Below are 8,188 nucleotides of genomic sequence, written 5' to 3' on the forward strand. Positions count from 1 at the left end.
TGACCCCACGATAGCAGAAGCTTTAGTTACTTGGCGTTTGGTGGAGCTCTGCATGCAATTGGGTCACGAAAAGATCATCTTGGAGGGCGACTCATTGGAGATAGTGCAAGCTTTTCGCAAAGAATCCAGTTGCAGTGTAAGGTATGGACATCTTGTGGATGATGCGTAAGTCCTGCTTGACTCAAACACCCAGTGGGTGATCCAACATGTCAGACGAATAGCCAATGGTGCAGCCCACTAGTTGGCAAAAGCTACCTTACATGCTAATGAGGAGAGAGTTTGGATAGGCAAGTGCCCTAATTGTATTCACGATGTTGTTCTTACTAAGTAAGGGAATTGTTGATTTTTGCAATATATGAGTTTCACTTCAAAAAAAAAAAAAAAAAAAAAGGTGAGCGTAAAAATTCGACTACGTACCTCAAACTATTCAAGAAATAGAAATTGTGGGAAAAATGAAAGATGTTTTTGCACCATTTCTAACATTGTCTTTCCACATCTCCCAAAAAAAGAATTTGTTGATCAGGGCTTGATTCTAAAGAGAATTTTGTTGCTTAAAAATATTTTTGAGAACTCAAAGCTCAAAGGATTTTTGAAGAGATTTTGATCAATTTAATAATCTGATTTAATAGAACATGACAGTAAAAATAATGTTGCTTCACAAGACACAATTTACTAGGTTTCTCATGGGACTATGTTAGTGTTAATAAAGTAAAAAATAATGGAAATACATTGTTGGAGGTTGAACCAATAGTTAGGGCCCAGCTCGTTTTTGACACTAAAGGAAGGCTCCATGGGGGAGGCCGAACTATGATCGGGAAACATCTCCTATTGTCAATCAGATGAGGATCAGAGATTTAGAGCCGAGGTTGATCGACTAAAGGATATGGCCTTGAGCCATCCTGCACACTTCCCCAAGCCCTAACAATGATTGGATGCACTGTTAATGCATATCTTTGAACAATTAATGAAGTGAGACGAATTTAGAGTATCGTCATACCACATAAGCCATGCAATAGTGCAAGTACGTGATAAGGGTCTTATCCCACTTGAAAAGCGAGCACAAGGCATATGTCCTAATTGGAACTCTAGGATAATCGAGTAGCGAATTTGGGCTTCACAAGTCATGTGGCTCTTGAGAGGGTAGTACTTATCGAGTCCGATTGTTATATCTACGATCCTTATAGTTAATGTACCATAAGTTGTAGGTCCAACACTTATGTTTTGCATTCCTCAAAGCCACTACATGTAAGAAAAGAAACATTACATCAATCATGCGCTCCACGAGCCTATCTCAAGCTCAGCAAGCCGGGTACAAACTTCTCCTAAGGACATGTAATCTGTGGCTTCTCATACACATGTCAAATTAGTCATTCATCACTTGCAGAGAATATGCATCAAGTCCCCCAATTGAGGAAAAAGAAAAATGGAAGAGCACTTGCTCAAGAATACCTAAAAGGACATAAAGATACAAAAGAGAGCTATCAAATGAGCTAAGGAAAAATAGTAAACAAAAATACCTAGTAATTCTTTCACCTAAAAAAACTCTCATGCTCACTTAAGCATTGGAGGATCTTTGGACCTGACTGAAGATATTTTGACCCCCTTTTGTGTTGTAGCAGCCTACAAGGACTTTGTCATTAGCATCTCTTTAGGATTCAATTGTCGTAGGCCATTTGGGACTTAAAGTATCACATGAAGAATTCGACACAAAAATTGCACCAATATACACCATTTAAACTGTATTCAATAATTTACTTAAACAAAAACACGTGTGATGTCAGAAGTGTGGCTTCCATTTATGAATAAACATCACATTTATTTAAACACATCATATTTAAACTTGCGCCTCATCAATTTCGTACCATCAAGCATCTTCGTGAATCATGAGTTTGTGCCTATTGACTAACATTGAAGCAAAGAAACTCTTTTTTGCTGAAGGCTAAAGCTCTCCCAATGGGAAAAAAAATAAAATAAAAAATACAGCTAGATAGTAACATACTAATAAGGTTTGAGTGCCTAAGCGACAATGATGTGAGCCGTAACCTGGGTCATGTTCCTCCTGGAAAAAACATTACTGGAAATGTTCGGAACGTTGGCAATCAGTTCATAGGTTCAGCCATTCAAAAACTTGACGTCAACTTACAACAAGTTGTGGTAGGGCAACGTTGATGGCTTTGCCCTTGAATGAGTGATTGAAGGTGGGCAACTAGGGCCTTCGAAGGAGATATACATAAGTAAAGGAAGTTTTTTGAGGTCAAGGTAGGGCATTGCGAGATCTACAACTTTGTATTTTACAACATATTTCCAATTCGAATATTACTAGGTAAAATTTGGCTCACAAAATTTTTTAGTTGCACCAAAACATCAGGACACCCCAAATGACATCAAGACTTATTTTCAAACAACTTAGAAATGTTAGGAATGTGATGCCCAAGTGACAAAAGTTTCTGTCCCAGAACTCGCCAGGATGTTCAAGAGACATTCATGTGATGTCCAGGTGATGTCACAATGCCAAGGTGACGCTCGGGTGGCGTCTAGGTGACATTGAATGATGTCCATGTGCTAAGTCTATCTGAAACACTTTCATAGCATGTTAAGGTGATGTATAGGTGACATAACATTCATCTGTAACCAATTTCATTAGCACTTGCAGGTGACGTCCAAGTGACGAAGCCTTTTGTGACCAATTCGTCAGCATTTTCTGGTGACGTCCAAGTGACGTATGATACAGATTGTATAATACCCCAAAATAATAAAATAAGATAATAAAAAACAATTGCCCATCACAGTTTCTTTGTCATGGTGTCCTTACATTCTGTGTTGAGGTTTTTGTGAGAAGTATAATTAATGTGTTATTCCAATAGAAAATAAATAACTATTATTATAGAATAAAAAACTAACCAAATAATAAAATAACTATTCCATATTGGGGGTTTATAATGCATACCACATGTACCCCTACAAGAACAGAGAAAAAAAAAAAAAAAAAAAGTACCCTTACAAGATATGTAAGTTAGTATCAAGTAGAATAAAATAATATAATTAACGTTAATAAAAGCCAGTGAATTTCCATTGTTGCCCATGTTCATCAGACTTCATAATGGTGGTGATATGCCACCGACTATAGTTTTGGATATCCATGGAAATATGTGTCTTCCATAGTAATGGCAAACCACCGCTCCGCCCTACGCAATCGACTGCAAACACACTATCGAACCCAGCTCTAAATCATATTGGGTTTCTTTTCCTTCACCAAGCAACAAAGGTTGTAAACTGTTGAAGGGTTCCCAAGCCCCGACAATTCCAGCTTAAAATACTCATATCGCCCGACGGGGTTGGGAATTAGCCGCCGCCTTCTCCACATCAGTGAATTCTTCTGTCTGCCATTTCCCACTCTTGCTATGGCTTATATGGCCATCTACACATCCTAATTCCTCCGCCTTACATGTTCAACCTTTAGCTCTCTCCCCCGCCTGCCCCCGTGGAAGACTGCTTCCTGCCCTGGCTCGTTTCTTCCAGGTTTGGTAGTCTTCATTTGGGCTTCCGTTATTTTGCACATTCAGACCACAAGCCAACATGCCTATAACATCCTCTATATTTTTCCCCTTCATAATTTCACATTCCTCTGTGGCTGTCCTTCTCAAATTGACTATTATGCCCCTTATAGATTCATAAGAGGGAGTGGGACAAGTACACTTCCTAGCCTCTAAGTGGTGATTTTCTTTTTGGGTTTCCACGTCAGCGAATCTCCCCATACTAGGTTGACCATCCTTTCCCTTAGTGCCTGTATCCCCTCCTTTATTCGCAATTGTTCCCTTCTTTAAAGCTTCTCTTTTCAGAATGAAACCTTCCTTGCATGGTAAGTTTGACGTACCATTTAAGCTTATGTTACATGCACGAATTCCTGTTATGGAATCTTTGTGATTTTCACTCTGCATATCTCCCTTAGAGGATTGTCCCTGAAAAAGGTAATGTTGTTCTTCCATCCTCCGGTGGCCATAGGTACTCCTTCTGTAATACCCCATAAAAAACACCAATTTTAAAAAGAATTAAAAACGTGATTAATGATTTCATAAAACATGGTTTTATACCAAGAGACCTAAACCCTTGTAAGTAACCCAACCCCTTGAGTCTTTTAAGGTAAAACCCAGACCCCACCCCTTTCTGACCATACGTACGCCCAATAGTGGTACATACGCATCTGTCTTTAGTGAGGACATACGCCGGGGGACCACCCGTACGTACGCTGACCAATCTTTGACCCAGTGGGCAATATACCAAGACATACGCCTAAACCCTTTTACCCAATGTGTAATAGTATCATACGTACGCCCCTAGTAACCGTACGTAAGCTGCTTTTCAGAACAGCTTGCAGCACCACAACTTTTTCCCACCTATAAGTACCCCCTTCCCCTTGACCCTTATGCTCCATTCTCATCCCCAAGCTCTCTGAAACCCTTGTGTGAGTGTCTTTGTGAGTTTTGTGAGTTGGAGAGGAAGAAGGAAGAGAGTTTTGTGTTCTTACCACCTTCCAAGGTAATCCCTTTACCCATTCCATGATATGTTATTGTTGTTACTAGTATTTCATGTTTTGTAAATGTTTTGGTAAAGCTTTCATACATATTTCTTTGCAAAAGCAAAGTATGTTTTGAAAGGTTTTTAAATCCTTCTTTTATTGCTTTGAGTTGCGTGATAGCATGATAATTGTCTTGCATGAGTTTGCTTAGTAGCCTAGAAGGAGAGATATCAACCCTTAGATTGAATAGAAGCCTCAAAATACAGTTTGGAGCTTTTGGCTGGAATACCTAACTTACTGGCAGAACGTACGCTCTCGAGGCCGTACGTACGACCAAGAGGTCAGGTGTCTACCCTTCAGCTCCACTTGTGAAACTTAGGTTCTAGTTATAACACCCCCAAAATTAGCCTTGGCTAACCTGGTAGGGTTACTGGCAATTGCCTCAGTTAAGCCAACTTGTGGCTAAATGAGGAATCGCCCCTCTAAGCATTTCAGAGTAATGCACCGAAAGGTGAAATACAATCTGAGAAGAACTATAAATCATTATGGGACAAGTATATTCCTTGAAATTAAAGACATAGAGCAACTAATAATAATGTAAAACAAACCTGACAGCAGTATGAAGATTCTAAAGCAAGGTCCGTAGTGGCAACCGTGCCACTCCTAAGTTCTAGTGACAAACTTCCTAAAACGGTAATAACAGAGTAAGTCTAACGACTTAGTAAGTAAACCTCACAATTAGGTATGACTGAGCCTATTTAAGCAGAAATAAACGTGCAGTTTTAGTAATCATTTGAAAAGAGGTGTTGTCTCCATTAATACACCATAAAAGTATTGTTTGGTTAATAAAAAGGGTGGTGTACTCCCAGCGGCAATCGCCTAAGTATAATGCAAGAAAAACTAATGCTTTATAGGTCATAACTTTCAAGTATGGTCTACCCAGGATATTACCTATTCCCAGCAGGGTTGACGCTGTCTCGAGGGACCTGTAGTACAATGCCGGTGCCCCAGCCATTGCACGACCTACCGTACATAACATTAGTGGCACGGCCGAGTCTAACCTCGGGTGGCTCACACCACTAATAATTTTTGTCATATAGTGACCGAGTCATTTGGGAGTGACTGCACCTAGTCACAAAACAATTGGATCCAAAGCCCACATAACAACACACACATTTGACCATAGAATGAAGTCTATATAGTAAGCCCATGACCATTATGCCGCACGTACCGATGTACCATGTCATTCAATGCATCTTGTTATTAAGTTAATAAAGCAGTTACCAAGTAGATACAAAAATGTAGACATGCTCATTGTTAAGTGCCAAAATATTCGTATTATAGCCTTTAAACTTATATGTGTTAATTCCTTAGTGTTATTAGTTTATGCCATTTTATTCCTTTTCTATATTTTATCTGTCTTTGTAGGCCTTTGGAAGAAAAGGAAGAAAACATGGAAGAATTGAGCTCAAAGCGCAAATTTGGGAAAAGCTGAAGGCTCTGGTAGTGCGATCGATCACAGGAGACCTGCAATCGAGCACACACAGTCTGTGATCGAGCACACACAGGCTACGATCGATCACACCCGTACGCTAGAGAACAAAGAGCTGCGACCAGAATGCTCTTTCCTTCTATATTAGGATTTTCCAAGTCCTACTTGTAATAGGACTAAACCCTACGAATTTTCTAGGTTTACTAGTGTAACAAGGACTTCTAAAGCCCTATAAATAGACCTCTAAACCTTGAGAATAAGGATCTGAGAAGCGACACAACTTGGGGGAGGAATTTGGAGGCTACTTCTATGAGCAGTTTTCGGTTCTTTCTTTTCATTTTCTTTTAAGTTTTATTTTCATTATATGTAACTAACTCTTTAGGAAGGCTAGATTGAAGCCCTAATTATGCTTATTTAATATTTCAATATTGGCGCATTTGTGATAATCATATTGTGTTGCTTAACTTGATTAATTTCTGTTTTCTTGAATTCCTCATATGTGTTTGTATGATCAACATATGCATGTGGTATGAACTAGTTAATTAAATCAATTTGGATGATCGAGTCCTGGGTTTAATAAGAGTAACAAAAGAAATTCACACCAGGTTCTTGGGTTAATCAACATAGGGAACCGAGAGTAGACACACATGCCCTAGGCCTCATGTGTTTGTCGATTTTCACAGATTTATTCTTTTTTAAAGAACAACTTAGTAGACACCCATGCTAAATCCTTTAAGAAATAAAAGAATTAAAGTAGATACCCATGCCTAATTCATTGCTTAGGGAAATCAATAGCTTAAGGAGTAGACACCCATACCCTTAGGTTGGCAAACATTAAATATTCATAATATGATTGGATCATTGACATATTGTTATATTATCTAAGTATGATTAGTGGTGGATATCAAAGCCCTACCTTTAGCTTTTCATTTATCTTTATATCTTTTTATTTCTTTTTCACAATATTAATTTAGTGACAAATTAATATTTTTATCAATTTTAAAACAAAATCAACAATCCTCGTGGGATCGATCTCGTACTTGCTGCACTATACTATCGTTTGATCTTGTGCACTTGCGAGTAAAACGTATTAAATGTTATCTATTAATTTAGGTAGTATTTGGCACAACAAGTTTTTGGCGCTGTTGTCGGGGATTGTTTGATTTTGTTTGGAATTTTTTTTTCCGTAGTTTATTTTTGTTTTAATTTAGTTTTCTATTCTCTATTTTTTCATACTTACTATTCTACCTCTGGAGGTGCGCTCGAGTGCCCAACCAGTGCGATCAATCGCACATCCAGATAGCAGCACACTTACTGCACTAAATTATAGATCTGATTTTTTTTCTTTTATTTCATGCAGGGTCAGTTGAGTCTGCATCTTCTTAAGTTTTATTTTTAATTTTGTTTTTATTTTCACTTTTCATTTTAACTTCTTTTTGTTATTTACTCTTGTTTTCACACATGTGGGGCGGCATTCCGACACCCCATAGACCATGTTCATGTTGCCACGACCCTTATCACCATGTTAGAGAATGTTGTACATTGAGTCAAACTTTTAACAAATCTTATGGGCACATGAACACATTGTTATTTAGACCAGGGAACGACCGCTATTTTGATTCCTATTACCCATCATGGAGCCAACAATCCAATCTCTCATGGCAAGCTCAAGCTCCCAAAATTCATGATCAACAATCTCATGGACTGCAACATCACTCATATCAACAATTCTATGATCATGCATATTCCTCTCAATCAGCTCCATAACAGCAATATCATGCTGAACCACCTCCTCTTGAGTTTTCTGAGAAAACATTAGCTATGATCAGTTCAGCAATTGAGGAGATGAAGAACTCTCATTTGAAATCAGTTAAAAGGACAGAGGCCCACTGTACACAAGGAACAGATTTTCTCAAAATGAAAGAGCCCCAATGTCAGTCAGTTACCACTCTTCATGGACATTATATAGAGGAAGAGAGTATTTGCTATCATGAAGAGGAGCCATCTCCACAGTTCTATGATCATTCCTATTCCTGTCTTAGCTCTAGTCTGTGGCAATCCATTTTCAAGATAGAAGCTTATGAAGATGAGCCATCTCCCATCAATTTGTCTCAACATTATCATGAAGAGCTATCTCCAATTGGCTGGCCTCATCAATACCTAGAAGAACCACCTCCTCC

At 38.6% G+C, this 8,188-nt stretch overlaps 1 pseudogene; it reads right to left on the bottom strand.

The window, feature by feature from the left end:
- Positions 1 to 8,188, bottom strand: part of LOC132185203 (uncharacterized) — a 16,218-nt pseudogene that overhangs the window by 4,657 nt on the left and 3,373 nt on the right.

Source organism: Corylus avellana, chromosome ca6 (assembly GCF_901000735.1).
Source record: "Corylus avellana chromosome ca6, CavTom2PMs-1.0".
NCBI lineage: Eukaryota > Viridiplantae > Streptophyta > Magnoliopsida > Fagales > Betulaceae > Corylus > Corylus avellana.